General features: G+C 36.3%; 1 protein-coding gene and 1 long non-coding RNA gene across 2 annotated transcripts in view; both read right to left on the reverse strand.

Moving 5' to 3' along the window:
• The window catches only part of RNLS (renalase, FAD dependent amine oxidase), a 266,973-nt gene that overhangs the window by 65,314 nt on the left and 180,906 nt on the right, over window positions 1-20,753 (reverse strand). The window lies entirely within an intron of this gene.
• On the reverse strand, window positions 1,277-20,063 carry LOC113623166 (uncharacterized). Its single transcript, XR_003433807.1, has 3 exons — window positions 17,669-20,063; window positions 2,640-2,643; window positions 1,277-1,299 (listed from the first exon to the last, which is right to left on the reverse strand). It is a non-coding gene; the product is annotated as an uncharacterized LOC113623166 (long non-coding RNA).

A 20,753-nucleotide genomic window follows, 5' to 3' on the forward strand; every position in this document is an offset into this window, starting at 1 on the left:
TGATGCAGTGAATAAAATATTTATTTCTTATACGTAATATAGATGAATCAATGTCACTCCAAGAAATTTAACTTTTTAATTTGCTAGCTTGGTATTTGTATTTTACCAGCAAGTGCAAAAGAATAACCTGTCATTCTCTTGCAAGTGTCAAAGAGATGATATTGAGGGGAAAGCAGCTTCAGCTATTACTCCAGGAGGGCTGGAAAAAGCAGGCACTCTTCATTTTTCTTTGCTAGTCCCTGAATCCCCTGCCTTTATTTCTGTGGTGCCAAGAACCAAAATCATGGTGGGATTATGAACTTGCATAACAGTATATACAGCAATCCAGTTGTATGAAATTAATGCAAATCTTCTGCTATGTACCGTGTAGTTAACTATACAATTAACATTATGTAAATATCACAGGTACAGTAAATAAACATAAAATCATACATTCATATTAATAATACTAAAAGAACACAGATGGCTTTGGTAAAGAACACAAAACATTTTCTTTTTGGAAAAAAATTTTCTCTGTTCTAATAGTCATGGTAAAAATACTACCCTATATGCTAATGCACTTAACAGGTAAAAAAACAACATAATACTTTAAACTTCACCAGAAATAGCAACCCATTAGTTACAAATCATTTATTAAACTTAAGAAACTCTTTTATATAGGAAAATTCTCTTGAAGCAAAATGATATTTGTATGGCTTATTAAAATCATAAAATTATCTGCATGAGTTTCTTGCTTTCTTGAATACAATTTAAATAATTCTTTAAAAAGCTCAAATACAAAATAAGGTGTATTCTGCATGTTTCTCTCTCTCTTCCTCTCTCTCTCCTCTCACCCCTCTCTTCTCTCTCTCTCTCTCTCTCACACACACACACACAAACCATTTTTGTTATTCACTTCTAAACTTAACTCCAACTATAAAATACAGGGAAAAAATGCAATTTTATGTTCAGTAGTGCATATGCTCTAATGTTGAAGAGTGAGTTAAATTAAGGACAGAGAATTTCTTTGCTTTTGTTTACTTAAATGTGAAAATGTATAGCTATTTAAGTGGAGTGTGCAAAATTAGTAATTTTTCATATTCTAATAAAATGGCCAGTTTTTTGGGGTTTTTTTTTGCGGTACGCAGGCCTCTTACTGTTGTGGCCTCTCCCATTGCGGAGCACAGGCTCCGGACGCGCAGGCTCAGCGGCCATGGCTCACGGGCCGAGCCGCGGTGGGAACTTCCCGAACCGGGTCACGAACCCGTGTCCCCTGCATCGGCAGGCGGACTCTCAACCACTGCGCCACCAGGGAAGCCCCTAACTCTTTTTTTAAATTGAAGTATAGTTGATTTACAATATTGTGTTAGTTTCAGGTGTACAGCAAAGTGATTCAGTTTTATATATATATATATATATATATATATATATATGTATAGTAATAACCTATAATGGAAAATAACCTATAATGGAAAACAATCTTAATATTTATATATATTATATAATAATCTGAATATTTTTTGCACATATTTATATATATATTCAGATTATTTTCCATTATAGGTTATTACAAGATTCTGAATTATGACCAACACTTCAATCCATCTTTAATTTATTATTTTATATGGTATGAAGTAGGGGAAATTGAGCTCCTTTGAAGTGGATAGTCAGTTGTCTTTATATCATTTATTTAAATAATCCATTCTTTATCCACTGATTTGGAATGCCTCTTTTATCAACTAAATTCTTAAACATATGTCTATTTCTGGACTCTATTCTGACTCACTGATCAATTTGACCATTTCTATAAAAATGCCATTTTATTTTAATTTCTATAGCTTTTTGGTATGTCTTAACATCTGACAGAGCAAGTAACCTAGGCTGGTTTATTCCCCATGCCTCCTGACACTCCAAATTTCTTCGTGAATTTTAAACATTTCATCTTTCAGATGAATTGCAGAAACAACTTGCCAGTTGTCTTAAGAAAATTGTTCTGAGTTTATAGATTAATGTGGGGTTAAATGACATTTATTGTATTGAGTTTCTTCTTGACCATGAATATGGTATACTTCCTTATTCATCCAGGTCATCTTTTAGGTCATTCAGTAAAGTTTTAGTGTTTTCTTCATCCAGTCATGTACAATCCCTTGTTTGATTTATTTCTAGGTAGTCTACTGTTTTTGTTATTCTTGAGGATAGAAGTTTTTTTTTAAGTATTATATTTTCTAATTGGTCATTGTTATAGTATAATAAAAATACTGAATTGTGTAGGTGTGTATTTATACATATATGTATCAAAATATATTTTATATTTCTTATATTTAGCTTTCTTTTCTTCTGTTTACTACTTTATTAGTGTAATAGATTTTCAGTTGATTCCCCTTGAATTTCCTCTTGAATTATAAATGACCATCATGTCATCTACAAATAATGATAGGATTACCTCTTCCTTTCCAAAATGTATATCTTCAATTTCTTTTCTTTGCATGATTGCATTGGCTAGTGTCTCCTTTACCAGTGCTTCTTGAACTTTAATGTGCATGAAAATCACATAAGGATCCTGTTAAAGTGCTGCTTCTGATTTTACTGAGCTGCCAAGTGGTGTAGACCACATTTTGAGTGACCAAGTCCTCTACCCTGTTAAGTAGTAGTGATGATACTGGTCTCTGTGTCTTACTTATGACCTCAGTTAAGAATTCTAATTATCTGCCCATTTATGTAGATGAACAAATTTAAATATATTAAGGACCTTGCCCATGTGGCAAATGTCAGAGCAAGGCTCAGCCCTAAGTGAGCAAGTTCAAAGCCTTTGTTCTTAATATTTACTCTACACTAACTTTCTGTGATAAAAGAAAGATTAGTATATGTCTAACAGAGCCCGTTTTAAAATGCAGATCATGTATCTATCATCTACTTTAGAAAATTTTGCATCAAATTTTTAAATTAACTTTAACATTTAGTTACTTAGAACAGGGGTTGGTAAAAGATACCCCATGGCCCATATCTGACCCCTACCTGTTTTTGTATGGTCCTCCAGCTGAGAATGGTTTTTAAATTTTTAAATGATTGAAAAAATCAAAACAAAAATAATGTTTTGTGACAAACGAAAATATATGTATTCAAATGTTGGTATCCATAAATAAAGGTTTATTGGAATGAACCATGCTCATTTTTTTTACATATTGTTCATTGCTGCTTTCCTCCTACAGTGGCACAGTAAGTAGACTGGTTGTGACATAGTTGGTATAGGTTGCTCTTATCACTTTGTGGTGCTGATTAGGTGCACTACAAACCACACTGATGTACTTATGATTTGACTTTAAGTGCCATGCTGTATTGTGACATCTTTTATTATTATTTTTAAATTACCACTGCCTACTCATCATGTCCAAATAAGAAGAGAAATGTCAACTTCAAATGGCAAGTAGAGTGGTGTGTGGATGATTCTGTTATCAAATTAGATGGCAAAGCATTGTGCTTATTGTGGAATGATACTACAGCTATGCTAAAAAATATACTTAGGCGATACTAGATTTAAATACTAATCACAACTCGCAGGAAAGCAATTGGTCATAAAATCAAAGAATTTTAGATGGAATATCTCATCACAGCAGAATTTTTTTTCCTTTTTTTACAAAAATTAAAAGTGAAAATGAGGCTTCAACCAAAGCAAGTTTCTGACTGTCTCCTTTGCTTCCTAAGCAAGGAAAGCTATTTGCCGATGGTGAGTAAATTAAATTGTGTTTGACTGCAACAGTTGAAGAAATTGTCTAGACAAAATAAACTTGTTTAAGGCTTGGCTTTCCAGGGAGAACAGTTGCTTGAAGAGTTCAGAATATTGGGAGCAACATCAATAGTCAATTAAAAAACAAGGCAGGGACTTCCCTGGTGGTCCAGTGGTAAAGAATCAGCCTTCCATTGCAGGGGACACGGGTTTGATCCCTGGTCGGGGAACTAAGAGCCCACATGCCGTGGGGCAACTAAGCTCACATGCCGAAACTACAGAGCCCACACACCCTGTAGCCTGTGCACCACAGCTAGAGAGAAGCCTGCGCTGCAATGAAAGATCCTGCATACCTCAACTAAGACTCGACGCAGCCAAAAAAATAAAGACAACAAATAAATATTTAAAAAAAAAAACAACGCAAATGATTTTGGGTGGTTTTGCCTGGCTCTTGATGAATTGACATATGTTACTGATACTGCTCAGTTGTTACTTATTTAAAGAGTCAGTCCTGTCTTTGAAGATACTGAACAATTATCTTCTATGAACTGTCTGCATTATAAAAACTATAGGTGAGAATATTTTTGAAGAAATTGAGAGAACACTAATTCAGTACGACCTGAAGGAGAATCTTCTAAGATGTGTTCCAAATGATGGTGGTAAAAATATCGGTTTTTAAGCAGAAAAAAGGCTTAGTTATATAAATTTACAAAGCTTATGAACTTGTAAGGCATTTTAAACCTATGGATATTCATTGTATTATTCACAAGCCAGTGGTTTGTGGAAAATATTTAAATATACCATGTATAATTGAAACAGTGTTCATGGTGAGCTTCCTTTATTTTTGTAGACTTAACCATTATAAATTCTGTATTTGTCAGAATAGAATCTAAATCTGCTATTTCTATACTATATAGCAGATTAATTGCTGAGCAGTGGTAAATTTTTTGTGATTTTTTTTGAGGGCCAAGGTTGAAATTTTTGTAAATGGTATGTGCTACCATCAACTACTATCATTGGACATTGAATGGATTTGGAAATAAGCTTTTGTTGAAGAATTGATACTGCTTCTTAACAAATAAAACCTAAAATTACAAGGCAAATCAGCACTTAAAAGTAAAACTTATACTGTAGTCATTTCAACGACAATTAATGTTGTTTGAATCACATGTAATGTCAAGCTGCTTTATACACTTCTTGTGCTGTCAAAAGTTAAAAAAAGCAAGGCCTCCATTTCCACATAAGTATGCACCAGATATATTTTCTGAGTTCAAACTACAGTTCCAGCGGCATTTTTTTGGACCTTGATGCAAGTGCAAATGAAATTTCCATATTTCAAAATCTACTTAACTGTGCAATCGAGGAGCTTCCACCTCCCCTTCAATTGGAAGTAATTAATTTAATGACATGCTAAAAGGCAAATATCAGGAGACAAATCGGATAGAATTCTTTAAATGCCTTCCAAGCAATGAATGTGCTCAATTAAAATCATATGCTCATAGACAGATATTACTATTTGGCAGTACCTATCTGTATGAAAAGACATTTTCAAAAATGAAATATGTAAAACCTCATTATGAATCAGCATTAACAGATGGACATGGGCAACTGATTCTGATGACAGGAAACACTTAACTTTGAACCCCAATTAAGTGAAATGATATCCATCCTCCACAATAAAAGAATTCCCTTCTTCTCATTAGGAGACCTATATTACAGAAAATTGTATTCAGTTGTTATTATTAAATTTTCAGTTTAAAAAAAAAAGATTTGTGGAAATTTGTTCTTTCTCTTATTATGAAACTGCCTAAATAATATGCTTGATTTTGTCTCTTGGCCTGCAAAGACCAATATATTTACTCTCTAGCCCTTACAGAAAAATGTTGCCAATCCCTGACCTAGAATATTCTCTTATGTCTCTTGTCACAAGTGCCAAGTAAAGATAATTCTCAGAATCATCTTATAAGCTCATGTGTGTTGAGTGCTCACTATGTACAAAGCTTTTTCCTTGTGAGAGAGGCACTATTATTTCCAATTTATGGCATGGAGCCTTTCCTAACGTTGTATACGCTAATAACTGAATTAACCATGATTAAAACTTGGTGTTCCTGGCTGCAAAGCCTAGGCTGTGTGACCTTGGGGAAATTACTTAACGTCTCTAAACCTCAGTTTCCACATCTGTAAAATGAAGATTATAACTACAGTATCACCTATATCATAGGAATGATTTAAGTATTACATTAATATATGGAAAGCCCTTAGAATAGCTCTAGTGGAGAGAGCTATTCTTTTAGCATGTCATTAAATTAATTACTTCAGTCAGAAATGGACTGAAGGTCCAATAACAGGAAAAAGATCAATAAAATAGTTTATTCTTTAGAAGGAGCTGATGGAGAATAATTCCCAATTCAGCTGGCAATTAGAGCTTTTCACTTATAGAATCTGTGCTATTGGCAGAGGTTTGTCAAGAAAAAAACCCTAATATGTTATAAACATGCAAAAATTAAACATTACATTTAAATCTGACTAATGCAGATATACTAAAGTCGTTGAGAAAGCCAGTTGGGGTCATACCTGGCTTATTCTAACCTTTGCTACTTATTAGCTGTGTGACCTTGGCCAAGTCACTCAACCTCTTTGATCCTCAGTATTCTCCTTTGTAAAATGTAGATTATAAGTAGTTTACCATTCAGGAATGATGTGAGGATTTAAAAAAAAAATCATGCATCAAAGTACCTAATACAAGGCTTGGTATAAGAATGAACTCAGTAAATGCTAGTTCATTTCCCTTGGCCTTCCTAAACTGATCCAAAGCAAAACTAAACAACAAAATCAACCAAAGTGAAAAACTCCAAACAAAAAACCCCCATCTTATTGATTGGGTGTTGGAGGATTGGGAGATTATTGGGAAGGAAAAAAATGAAAGGACCCTGCTAGAGCTCCTAGATAAAATACAGGACATCCAGATACATTTGAATTTCAGCTAAACGCCATTTTTTTTCTTTTTCTTTCTTTTTTTTTTTTTTTAGTATAAGTATACCCCAAATATTGCATAGGGCATACTTACGCTAAATAAATTATTAACTGTTTATCTAAAATTCAAATGTAACTGGGTGCCAGGTATTTTTATTTACTAAATCTGGCAGCCTAGACACGACAGAATTTAGTAAGAAACCTCTTGCCCTGCACAGCCAACCACCCCCAGAATTCAAAAGAGCCGACTGTGTTTCCAAGTCTCTAACTGCAAAAGCTTCAAGGAAAATGTTGACCCCACCCTCTCTGTCTGTGCCAAGCAAAGGGCCCAGACGGGAACCCCCATGTGACCGATTCTGCCTCCTGCGCGCGGCTCCGTGGGAGCTGGAGCAGAGGCTGCTGGGAAAACCGTGGCAGCCGGCCCACTGTCCCCTTGGGTCCCTCTGCCCCAGGCTATCCTTCGGGCGGGGCCCTGCGGTTACAGTGCGGTGACTCTTTGTCACTGCACCCCTGCCACGCCCCGCTTAGTCCACCTGGCGGTGGGGGCGGGGTGAGGGAGAGAGAAAACAGGTTGGAGGAGGAAAGAAAAGGCTTATCAATTTAACATTTTTCTTCGCTGGGTTGTGCTTTGCTGTTCTGGTCTGCAAAACTTTAATTATTACTTTGATGCAGGGTGGCTGCCGATTGCCAGGCCTGATTTAGTAGCCTGCTTGCACAAAGTCCGACAGAGATTGCTTTTGTTGCACTTTCGAACAGCTCGTGAAGGTGGCTCTTTTACGTTGAGGAGGAAACTCTGTGGTTAAACTGTAGCCTAGGTATTTTTAGAGCCGTTACCATGTTAACCGAATTTCGTACATTTCACCTGCAGGATATGCAGTAGCGCTTAGGGCCTTCCTTAAACTCTAACAAAAAATATGATTTAACAGTTATTAATGCTGTGCTTAGGACCAACTACATGGTATTAGAAAAGCTACTCACCGAATACGTGGGCTGCCTAAGAATTCCTTTTTGGATGGGTGGTACTATGCCATCAGGGAGTATTTTTTTCCTTGATACGGAATTATTTGAAGGAACCTAACCAAAAGGCTAAAACTGGTTAGCTCTAAAGGTCAGAGCCTGAAGGCAGTGACCCATTTGTTAATCATTAAGCTTTTCTAAGCCGGCTCTGACAGAATTCTGGCTTTCTGCCACTTCTCTGGTCATTTTAAGCTGCAAATTCTTGTACTGTTTCAGTTTTTAAGTAGGTAGCAAAGGTTATGAGAAAGACATCACTTGTTAGTTATTTTTCCTTATCAAACGTCTTTAGGGTTTTAGAAAGCAGAGCTGTTCTGTGTTAAGGGAATCTTCTTAACATCCCAGCTATACAGCATTTAAAGATGGACCAGCAGATCCTCTAAAAAGGGAGGGTTTCTAGCTATTATTCCCATGTTAATTAGCTTCCAAAGATAAACAGGAAGTGAGAGAACACCCACTTAGCCATAAGGTATTAGTTCCCAAATCACTGCTATCCATGGTTTTCTTCAATAATCCCAGCACTGAAAGTTGAAGAAACAGGAGCATGATAAGCACAATGTGTTTATCATCTTCTGTCATCAGTTAAAAATTGTAAGAGCTTTAAAATATTGTGAATATTTCGTGAAGCCCAATGAGGTTCGAGTGATATGTTTTCACTCCCAAATTTAATGCCAGTTTATGCTCTAGTCTATCTGAATTAAAATTGATTTGTACACCGAAAGCTCCCATAAACAAAACTAAATTGTATGTAGCCAAGGGACATTAAGCTGCTAAAATACTTGCTACAATATTGAACATGGAATAGTTCTCTATTTCTTAAGGGAAAAAAATACAGTCAAATCTTGCTTATCCATAACCCAAACTTCCGGAAGGCTTAAGTATTTGGAATTGCTCCAAACCCTGAACGGGGAGTGGGGAGAGGGATGCAGAGGAAAGACAGGAGCAGGGAGGGGGAGAACGGGCGAGGGAGAGGGAGAGTGGGGGAGAGAGAGGAGAGAGAGAGAGAGAGAGAGAGAGAGAATGAGAACCAGCAGAAAGCAAGCAAGTCAGCTTTTAGAAGTAGACCTGAAGCCCTAGCAACACTGAAAAGAGACCTGGAGGTTACATCTGATTGGCTTACCAGCCAGAAGGAATGGTGAGCTCTGATTGGCTGGTGATGATGTCTCCAAATAACCAGCCTTTTTCAGGAAAGCAATTTATGCAGCAGAAGGGACAAGAGACAGAAGAAGCAGGCAAGAAGAAAGGAAAGAGAACAGGGCAAAATGAATGGCAGATTATTTGTAGCAGAGGTGATGACTGAGATTAAAATGAGAAAAAGAATAACACCTATTTATAGTACTGCTTACAAGTTTACAAAGTGCTTTTACATGTAATCATTGATATTGTCTTCTCAAAGACCTGCAGGGCTCCCAGAAGTTAAGAAGCATGCCCTAGGTAGCTCAGCTACTCAGAAAAATAGTGGCAGTTTTCTGGTCACAAATCAACACTTTTGGTGCCACACAGGTGTTGTGGAGATGATCTGAAGTTGTCCTGCAGGACAGAGAGTAGTAAATGCTCTGAATGTAGAAAAGGAATCAGAAGCCACATCAGCCTGCAGTTTAGTAGGAAAGGTAAATGGAGGTGTGGGGACAGTTCTCAAACCTCAGACCTTGAAAACACAGACATAGGGATCATATCTTGGGTATTTGGAAGAGGAGACAGTAGTGGTACAAATGAGACTTGTGTCTTGAGAGCTCAGAGGGCAGCTCTGAATCTATTTCAGTAGGGTGTATCACTGTCTTCTTGCACTTATCATGTAGAAATTGGGTACCTATTACTTCCCACCTCTTGCTTTGAAAGCCATTCCTTTCTTGGGCCTAGTAAATAGCATCCACATTTACCAGTTGCTCAAGCTAAAAACCTGAAAGTTATCTTTGTCTTTGTTTTGTCCCCATATCTAATTTATCCGCCATGTAGATTCAATTTCCAGAATGTATCTTGAATCAGGCTACTTCTATCCATCTCTACAGTCACCACCATTTTCTCCTCCTGGACCAGTGCAATACCTTCCTACTTGATTTCTCTAATTTCTTGCACCCCATCTTCTCCAACTTGTGTCCCCTTCCCTTCAAACCCATTCTCTGGATCATGACACCTTCATGCTTAAAATTTGCCCTGAGAATATAACTCAAAATCCTTGGTATAATTTGGCCCCAGTTTACTGTGCAACACTCTGCAAACTCACCCCTGTAGCCACTGAGGCCTCATTTCAGTTATTAAAACATACTGCAGTCTTTCCAGCTGAAGAGGCTTCAATACTGCTGCTTCCTATCTCCATATCATCAATGGCTGGCTCTTTCTCCTATTTCATGTAACCAACACAGATAGGGCTTCTCACACAAGCCTGTCTAAGTAAGACTTTCCCTTCCTTCTCAGTCATAGTACCTTTTTATTAGCTTCTGGTGACTCCTGAAATTACATATGTTTTTATTTGATTCCTTGCTTATCATCTTCTTTTTATATGTCTTCCCCCTACTCGTCACCTAGCTCCATTAAGGCAAAGACCAAGTTGATTTCCCTCACCACTGTATCCCCAGAGCCCAAAACAGTAGTATGTGGCAGGTAGTGTTTGCTGAATGAATGAATATCAGGGAATTAACATACCCTGTGTGCCGTATCACCTATGCACTCATGGAGCCATGGGCACGGTACACTGTGTTTCCTGTTTGTGCCCTGTTATTTGTTAATTCCTGTTGGAGGTGTGAGCACTTATACAGCTGCCATCATTTGGGAAGTTTTGTGGAATCCCAACACCATGAATTCTGAAAAAGGGAATGGAATCCTATTTGGGTTGGGACTTGAAGGATATTATAAATTCACTCCCAAGGTCTATTAGTAGTAAACAACTGAAATCCATCCTGAAGTTGGTGCTTTACCAAAGACAACTATTTTGTAGCATGTAGGAAAGTGTGAAATTGGTTTGCCTCCTAAGATTCATGTGCTGAAAGGCATTCATTCTTTTTTAGAGCTAGAAAAGTAGAGGTCCCCACTCCCCAACAGTCAAGAAAACTGCCATTTTCCTGACAATTTGTGGAGCTCACATTGGCCATGATAAAGCCTGTGTCTGTTTTTGATTTGGAAAAGTTGTGCCTATAAATGATGAACACAATCTTAGCAAAATGAATCATTCTATAGAGATTTTAAAATCACAGTGGAATCAATGTCTTGGTCAATATATTGCTGCTTTAATTACATTCGTTTCAACATTCTGGTTTGGGGGACTTTCTTATCTGACCTACTGCAGGTCCCTTTGAAAATGAAGTTTACCATGGTGCCCTCTGGTGGAATCCAATCTGGACATTTTTAAAACTAAAGCCTTGTGCTTCCCTGGTGGCACAGTGGTTGAGAGTCCGCCTGCTGATGCAGGGGACGCGGGTTCGTGCCCCGGTCTGGGAAGATCCCACATGGCCACTGAGCCTGCGCGTCTGGAGCCTGTGCGCCACAACGGGAGAGGCCACAACAGTGAGAGGCCTGCGCACCGCAAAAAAAAAAAAAAAAAAAGAAAAGAAAAGAAAACTACAGCCTTATCTAGTGAAAATGCATCCCTCTACGTTAAAGAAAAGGAGCAATTCTAAATAAAAATGTCCACAAACTATAAGAAGGGTTCTGTTGCTATTAAGGGACTGCAAGAAATACATGTCTCAGAATATCTGTTTGTAAATTCAGGGATACAGACTGCAGGGGTTGCAAAGGAAAGGCCATTATATAAATGTATGTAATTCCAATTCCGTTAGAATGAAGGCTCGGAGCTATAGCATTTCACATCACCTGGCAACATGGAAGCTGACTAATTAGGTATTATATTCAGAAGGTCAAAAGAAAGTTGTAGATATTTCAGCACTTGCAACAATATTCATAAAAAGTCATGAACCCAAAAGGGAAGTAGAATTTGGTTGCATTTTACTGAGAACCAGTGGAGATTCATTTCATAGGACTTTTGTTATTAGAATCCTCATCATAGGTGATAAAACCGTAACGTGTCCATCAAAAATGGCAAGGGTTACAGTGTTGGTTCCTTGACACTGTTGTGACTGTGAAATTTAGTGACTCCTTCATAAAGCAGCTCTCACTTATCTCCACAAGGGGACAAAGTGAAGGTCTCTTGGAGACAATCTGGGTTACATATCACAGGAACCCTACTCAAGGCATCTGAGTACCAGCCAATTATAAAAAGATGTCAATGGAATTACAAAGCCCTTAGCTGAGGACTTAGGGTCTTAAGATGGAGGGAAACAGTGTTATTCCACATAAATCAGTTCTATATTTGTTCATCTGAATGTACTAAATAAAACTCTCATTTAAAATAAAAGTTAAAAAGGAAAAAGAAAACAAAGTGTTTGTGCATCTAATCCATCAAAGTGTCTGCAAATTATTTAGTGATTATTTCAGCATTCAGTATTCCTGAAAGGTAGAATGTAAGACAGAGTAAACAGTGAATTGTGAATATAGCACACTTGTATTTGATCAGCTTGATGCTTTTCTTACTGGGGACCTTTCTTTGAAAGTTTGTGCATATCAGATTAAAACAAAAACAAAAACAGCTACTAAATCCTCTAAAGCAGTGATTTACAAAGGAGTGGTACTGCCCCCTAGGGGGTGTTTGGGAACCATTTTTGTCAGGAGGGTGTCTCAAAGTGTATAAATGATTATGTGGCTGTTACTGACATTCAGTTGGTAGTGACCAAGGATGTAAGGAGCAGTTCCACATCAGGCTAGATTTTCCCACCAACCATTCATGTACATTAATAAAAAAAATACCTGTATGTAATTATCTAAGCCTAGGACCAAATTCAGTTTTACATAAAAACACCAATATTCAAGGTTTTAATATACACTGAATTTTTCGGAAATGTTAGTCCAATGTAAATTGAGGAAAGACTGTACTTTGTTTTGTTTGGAATTTTATAAAGAATTGTTCAGCATTTTTGAAAATTGTAATATCAGTGGTTATATGTGGTATGTGAGTACTCTAAGAGCACAACCTTAATCATTTCTGTTTGTAATATCCAATTCAAAATGATTGTACAAAGAGGTGTGTTTGACTCTTTTCATTATATCTTCCAGTGTAGTTGTAGCCAAGCATTTTCTATTATTCATATGTTTGTTATATTATAATTAATTATATTGATAGTTTTGAAGTTATGTGTATTGGTAGGTTATATTATCCATCAATTTCATTTTAGGAAGTAAAGCATACCATTAAACATTATTTGTTATTAAAAGAGTATGCTGGAACACATGAAAGGATGCTCAACATCACTAATCATTAGAGAAATGCAAATCAAAACTACAGTGAAGTATCACCTCACACCAGTCAGAATGGCCATCATCAAAAAATCTACAAATAATAAATGCTGGAGAGGGTGTGGAGAAAATGCACTGTTGGTGAGAATGTAAATTGATACAGCCACTATGGAGAACAGTATGGAGGTTCCTTAAAAAACTAAAAATAGAACTACCATACGACCCAGCAATCCCACTACTGGGCATATACCCTGAGAAAACCATAATTCAAAAAGAGTCATGTACCACAATGTCAATTTCAGCTCTATTTACAATAGCCAGGACACGGAAGCAACCTAAGTGTCCATCGACAGATGAATGGCTAAAGAAGATGTGGCACATATATACAATGGAATATTACTCAGCCATAAAAAGAAATGAAATTGAGTTATTTGTAGTGAGGTGGATGGACCCACAGACTGTCATACAGAGTAAAGTAAGTCAGAAAGAGAAAAACAAAGTAAGTCAGAAAGAGAAAAACAAATACCGTATGCTAACACATATATATGGAATCTAAAAAAAGAAAAAAAAATGGTTCTGAAGAGCCTAGAGGCAGGGCAGGAATAAAGATGCAGACGTAGAGAATGGACTTGAGGACAAGGGGAGTGGGAAGGGTAAGCTGAGACGAAGTGACAGAGTGACATGGACATATATACACTACCAAATGTAAAATAGATAGCTAGTGGGAAGCAGCTGCATAGCACAGGAAGATCAGCTCGGTGCTTTGTGACCACCTAGAGGGGTGGGATAGGGAGGGTGGGAGGGAGACGCAAGAGGGAGGAGATATGGGGATATATGTATATGCATAGCTGATTCACTTTGTTGTGAAGCAGAAACTAACACACCATTGTAAAGCAATTATACTCCAATAAAGATGTTAAAAATATTAAAAATTAAAAAAAATAAATTTAAAAAAGAGTATGTTGGATAAAAAAATAAAATAAAATAAAATTCAAAAAAAAAAAAGAGTATGTTGGGGTGATACTGAAAAATACCAGAATAAGGAACTCTAAAAACCCTCTCCTCTATAAAAGCAATGAAAATACTGGCAAAAATTATCAGAATAAACTTTTTTCAGAACTCTGGGAATTAACCACAGGCTTGCAGCAATCAGAGGATCTTTTCTTCAAGGAAAATGGCTGAATATCAGTAAAAATAGATTAGTCTGATTTTACCTTGCTCTATTCCCATCACACCCCTTCCCAGCTCTGCAATAATCTTGAAAACCAAGAGCCTGCAATCATGGTAAAAACCAGCAGCCTGGCAACCAATAGAAGGCAATACAGGGTTAGAGTTCCTTCTAAGCTCCATTCCCAGAAAAATTGTCATTATTTGACCTGATAGTTACCTGGAACCACCAGAACACTGTCTATATTTAATTTGACTCAGAGCTTACCCACTCACTGTAAACAGTCTTTTTCTCAGTAGAAATAGTTTTCTATTATTTGTAGAAAGAGTCAGGGGCAATTGTTTAACATTACAGCTGCGAGATGTGGTAGATAATAATTGGGGCAAATAACAGAAGCTTAAAATGAAAAGCTAGGGAAAGGCATGTGCATAGGGATATTTGAAGAGCACAGACATATTCCTAGTAATCCAGAAGGCCAAGCACATGCATAGAGATGTGACCATATCCAGGGCTAAGTTCAGAAAAGAGCTGAAAAGAATCTAAACTCTCACTTCTGCCTAACCTTGAGGCTCTGTGAAAACAGGAAGTAAAAGCTAAGGCAGAGCTGCTCACTGCCTGTTAGAGTGTTGAAGATTCTCCCAAACACACACAGAGCCTGGGGGGACTCATTGGTTCCAGGCATTTAAGGAAATCTTTGTCCAATCATAAGCCAAATGCTAAGCTAGCCAGCAGAAACTCCAGTGGCCACCCATGATGAAGAAATCAGACAGTAAAAAAGTTAGTTTAGAAAAATCAACAAAACAAACAACAACTGAGAAAAACCACTGGGAGGTGAGAGAATCTGATTTTTAAGAGTTGTCACAGTATATTATTTAAAATGTAAGTTTTCAACACAAAATTAGGAGACATGCAAAGAAACAAAAAGTATGGCTCACATAGAGGACAAAGTCAGTCAATAGAATCTGTCCCTGAGAAAGCCCAGACACTGTACTTACTAGAAAAAGATTTAAATCAGCTATTTTAGTTGTGTTCTAAGAACTAAAGAAAATTATATCTGAAGAAATAAAGGAAAGCATAAGAATGACTTCTCACTAAATAGAGGAGATCAATAAAGAGACAGAAATTCTAAAACAGAGTCAAATGAAAATTCTGGAGTTGAGAAGTAAAATAATAGAAGTGAAATTTTCACTAGAGGGGCTCAGTAGAAGATTTGAGCAGGTAGAAGAAAGAATTAGCAAACTTGAAGATAGGTCAACTGATATTTTCAAGTCTAAGGAAAAGAAAGTTAAATGAATAAAGAAAAATAAACAAAGCCTCAGAAACCTGGGAAACACTATCAAATTACCAACATATGTATAATGGGAATCACAGACGGAGAGAGGAGAGAAAGGAGTAGAGAGAATATATAAAGAGATAATGTCAAAAACATTCCATATTTGATGAAAACCTTTAATCTACACATCTAAGAAGCTCAACAAACTTGAAGGATAAAATCAAAGAGAGTCACACCTAAACACATCATAATAAAACTGCTGCAATACAAAGACAAAGAGAACTTTGAAGTGGCAAGAGAGAATGACTCACCATGTAAAAGGAATCCTCGATAATATTAGCAGCTGATATCTCATCAGAAACCATGAAGTAAGAATACAGTGGCAATGACATATTCAAAACGCTGAAAGAAAAGTACATCAACCAAGAATTAAATATTCAGCAAAACTATCCTTCAAAAATGAAGGTGAAATCAAGACATTTTCAGAAAAACAAAAAACTGAGAGAATCCATTGCTAGAAGACCTGCCCTATTAGTATGAGTAATACTAATACTTCAGAATAAAATGAAAGGTCACTAGACACTAACTCAAATCCACATGAAGAAATAAACAGCACTGGTAAAGATAACTATATAGGTAAATATAAAAGACAGTATAAAACATTTTTTTTGTTTGTAACTCTTTATCTGATTTAAAAGATAGCTTTATAAAGCAATAAATTCTAAATCTGTGTTTATGTGCATGCAATGTAATTTGTATGACTGTAACAGCACAAAATAAGGGGGAGAGAATGGAGCTATATAGGGACAAAAGTTTTCTGTACTAATGAAATTAAGCTGGTATTAATCCAAACTAGATTGTTATAAATTAAAATGTTAACTGTAAGCCCAGAGAAACCACTAGGAAGATAACTTTTAAAAACCATAGTAAAAGAAACGGCAAGAGAATTAAAATGGTACACTAGAAAATATCTACTTAATACAAAAGAAGGCAGTAATGGAGGAATCAAGAAACAAAAAAGACATTAGAAAACAAGTAGCAAAATTGCAGACGTGAATCCTACCACCTCAGTAATTACACTAAGTGTAAATGGCTTAAACATTCCAATTAAAAGCCTAAGATTGTCAGATGGTTAAAAAACCTGATCCAACTCTATGCTGTCTACAAGAGACACACTTTAGATTCAAAGACACAAACAGCTAGAAAGTTAAAGGATGCAAAAATATTATGCAAAAATAGAACTGGAGTGATTATACTAATACCAGAAAAAACAGAGTTTAAGACAAAAACTGTTACTAAAGACAAAGAAGGATGTTTACAATGATAAACATATATGCATCTAACAACAGAGTACCAAAATACATGAAGCAAAACCTGCCAGAAGTGAACGGAGATATAATGGTCAGAGACATCAATATCTCACTTTTAGTAATGTATAGAATAATCAGACAGGAGATCATTAAGGAAATAGAGGAAGTGAACAACACCATAAACTGATTAGACCTGAGAGACATACTGAACACTCCACCTAACGAAAGTGGAATAACACATTCTTCTCCAGTACACATGGAACATTCTCTAGGATAGACCTATGTTAGACAATAAAACAAATTTCAGTAAATTTAAAAGGATTGATGTCATACAAAGTATGCTCTCTGATCACAATAGAATGAAATTAGAGATCAATAACAGACAGAAATTCAGAAATATGTGGAAATTAAACAACGCACACCCGAATAACCAAAGACTCAAAGAAGAAATAGGGAAATTAGAAAATACTTTTCCAGCTTTATGGGATGCAGATAAGCAGTGCTTAGAGGGAAATCTGTGTCTGTAAAGCCCTATATTAAAAAGAACAATGACCCCAAATCAATAAACTAATCTTCCACCTTAAGAAACTAGAAAAAGAAGAGCAAACTAAACCCAAAGAAAGAAGAAGGAAGAAAATGATAAATAGTAGAGTGGAAATAAAATAGACAAGAGAAAAATGACAGAGAAAATCAATGATCTACAGATTCAATATAATTTCTATCAAAATCTCAGCTGACTCCTTCAAAATTCATATGGGAATTCAAGGGACATAGAATAGCCAATGCAATCTTAAAGAAGAAAAAAAACAGAGGATACACTTCCCAATTTCAAAACCTACTATGGAGCTACAGTAATCAAGACACTGTGGTACTGGCCATAAGACAGACATATAGATCAGTGAAATAGAACAGGGGCTCCAGAAATCAATCCATATGTCTATGACAAATTGATTTTGACAAGGTGCTAAGACCATTCAATGGGAGAAAGAATGGTCTTTTCAACAAATGGTGTTGGGGCAATCAGATATCCACATGCCAAAAAATGAAGTTGTGTTTTAATATAGGTTTTATTATTATTTAGGTATGGCAAGACCAACAGATCAGGAGATGATTGCAACAGATAGTTTGTTATACTCACAGATCCCAAGAGAAATGGGCATACTACATTATGGGGTACCACACAAGGAAGCATCAAGTTCAGTCAGGAGGTAGAGGGAGAGGGGGAAATTGTGGGCAAGACCATTTATTGTGGTTTCTCTAGTAAGTCACAGGTAAACCAGGATAAACAGGTTTAGAACTGGCTAATTTGAATAATTTTAGCAGGCTCTGGGGCACAGGGGCTGTCCCTAAATTGTATGGTACATGGCCCTGGGGTAATTAAGACAGGTGAATAGTAGCCCAGAGTATGAGAGTCTGATGAAAGATGTGGCTGAATGTATGGGCTTTGGATTGGTTGGTTTGCATTTGAAAGGAACACTCAGGGTTGAATTGTTTATTATCTCTAAGAATTGGCTAACCCTGGGTGGGGCAATTTTTCTAGGATCAGCAAGACCCCAGATGTTGAATCATCAGAATACAGAAAATAAAAGACATGGTTAATACAAATTGGACCCCTATCTCACACCATACAAAAATTAACCCCAAACAGGTCAAAGATATAAATGTAAGAGCTAAAACAATAAACTCTTAGGAGGAAACACAGGTATAAATCGTCATGACCTTGGCTTAGGCAATGGTTTGTTAGACGCTAATAGTGTAAGCAACTAAACTAACAATAGATAAGTTGGACTTCATCAAAATGAAAAACTTTTGTGCTTCAAAGGACACTATCAAGAAAGTGAAAAGATACACACAGAATGGTGAACTATTTGCATATCATATATGATAGACTTTTATCTTAAAAAAATAAAGAACTCTTATAATTCAATAATAAGATAAATAACCCAGCGAAAAAGTGGACAAATGATCTGAGTAGACATTTTTTCCAAAGAAGATGTACAAATGACTAATAAGTATATGAAAAGATGTCAACATCATTAGTCATTAGGGAAATGCAAATTAAAACCTCAATGGAATAATACCACTTCATACCTCCTAGGATGGTCATAAAAAAGGGACAATAACAAGCATTGACAAGGATGTAGCAGCACTGAAACCTTCATACTTTGCTGTTGGGAATGTAAAATGGTGAAATGCATTTGGAAACCAATTTGGCAGTTCTTAAATATTATACGTAGTGTTAGATATGACTTAGCAATTCCACTTGTAGGTATGTACCCAAGACAATTGAAAATATATGTCTACACAAAAACTTGTATATGAATGTTCATAGCAGTATTATTCATAATAGCCAAGATATTGAAGCAATCAAAATGTGGATCAAGTGATGAATGATAAACAACTGATGAATGGAATATTATCCAGCCAGAAAAAAGAATGAAGTCATGCTACAACATGGATGATCCTTGAAAATATTACTAAATGAAAAACAGGCTGACACAAAAGTCCACAAATTGTATGATGCCACTTATATAAAATGTCTTGAATAGGTAAACATATAGAAACAGAAAGAAGATTAATAGTTGCCAGAGGTGGGAATGGGGAGTGACCATTAATGGGCATAGAGTTTCTTTTCAGAGTATGAAAATGTTCTGGAATTAGATAGAGGTGATGGTTGCAAGTCAAAACACAACCTTGTGAAGGTACTAAAAACACTAAATTGTAAACCTTAGAGGGTGAATTTTATGATATGTGAATTATATCTCAATTAAAAAAAGAGGACATTGGGTGGATATTAGTTTCCTACGGCTGCTGTAACAAATTACCCCAAGCTTGGTGGCTTAAAATAACAGAACTTTATTTTCTTACAGTTCTGGAGGCTACAGGTTTGAAATCAGTCTTGCTGGGCCAAAATCAAGTTGTTGGCAAGGCTGTGCTCTCTCCAGAGGCTCTAGGAGAGAAGCTGTTCCTTGCCTCTTTCAGGTTCTGGTGGCTGCCAACACAATGTTCCTTGACTTAAACTTGCATCACTCTAATCTCTGCCTCTGTGGTCACAGTGCCTCCTCCTCTTCTGTGTTTTGTGGTAAATCCGCCCCTGCATCTCTCTTATAAAGGCACTTGTGATTTGATTTAGGGTCCACCAGATAATTCAGGGTAACCTCTTCATCTAAAGACTTAACTTAAGCATGTCTGCAAAAATTATTTTTCCTTATAACATTTACAAGTTCCAGGGATTAGAACCTGATATATTTAGGTGTCCATTATTCAGCATACTAAAGGGTTTGATTGAATTAGGAACCACCAGTCTATAAGATCACAGCTCCTTAGAATGATGTAGAGGAATCTAGCCACACTGAACTTTATGCCATGCTTTGTCATCCTTTCATGCCTTTGTGTATATTGCTCCCTCCATAAACATACTCTCCTCTCTTTGTCACACTCCCAATCTTTCAGGTCCTTATTAATGACCTCTCTGTAAATCCTTTCACAGCTTCTCTAAGAAAAAGTGACATCTCTATCCTCTTTACTGCCATAGCACTTCTATTTTGACACATATCACTTGGTATTTTATTAATTTGTTTATATATTTGGTTATCCTACTAGACCATGTTTCTTAAAGCAGGGACAATATGATGTTAATCTACATATGTGTTAAGCAAAATGCTTGGCATATAAAAGGCATAAAAACACATGCATTTTGAATGAATGAGTTAACAGTTGATTATCAATGGTCATTGTAAGTACCCAAGTAATCGCTGCTCATTAAGAACAGGCTTGAATTAAATTTTACTCATTCAGGACTTTTGCTGCTTGTGGAAATATCCTGCTCTCTCAATTTTTGAGAGTTATCCCAATGGTTCTTTGTGACCTAGATTTGTTTGGAAGAACATTTGATTTTTTTTTTACAAATATGGATATGTAAATCAAATTTCTCAGTGTGCTATTTAATATAATTTCTTGAATTTTACTTCTTGAATATTATCATATTTAAATAGCATTCAATCCTGTCCTTTAACAAAATGTTTTAAT

Source organism: Aethalodelphis obliquidens, unplaced genomic scaffold (genome assembly GCF_003676395.1).
Source record: "Aethalodelphis obliquidens isolate GAN/ISIS:26980383/991018 unplaced genomic scaffold, ASM367639v1 scaffold11, whole genome shotgun sequence".
Taxonomy (NCBI): Eukaryota; Metazoa; Chordata; class Mammalia; order Artiodactyla; family Delphinidae; genus Aethalodelphis; species Aethalodelphis obliquidens.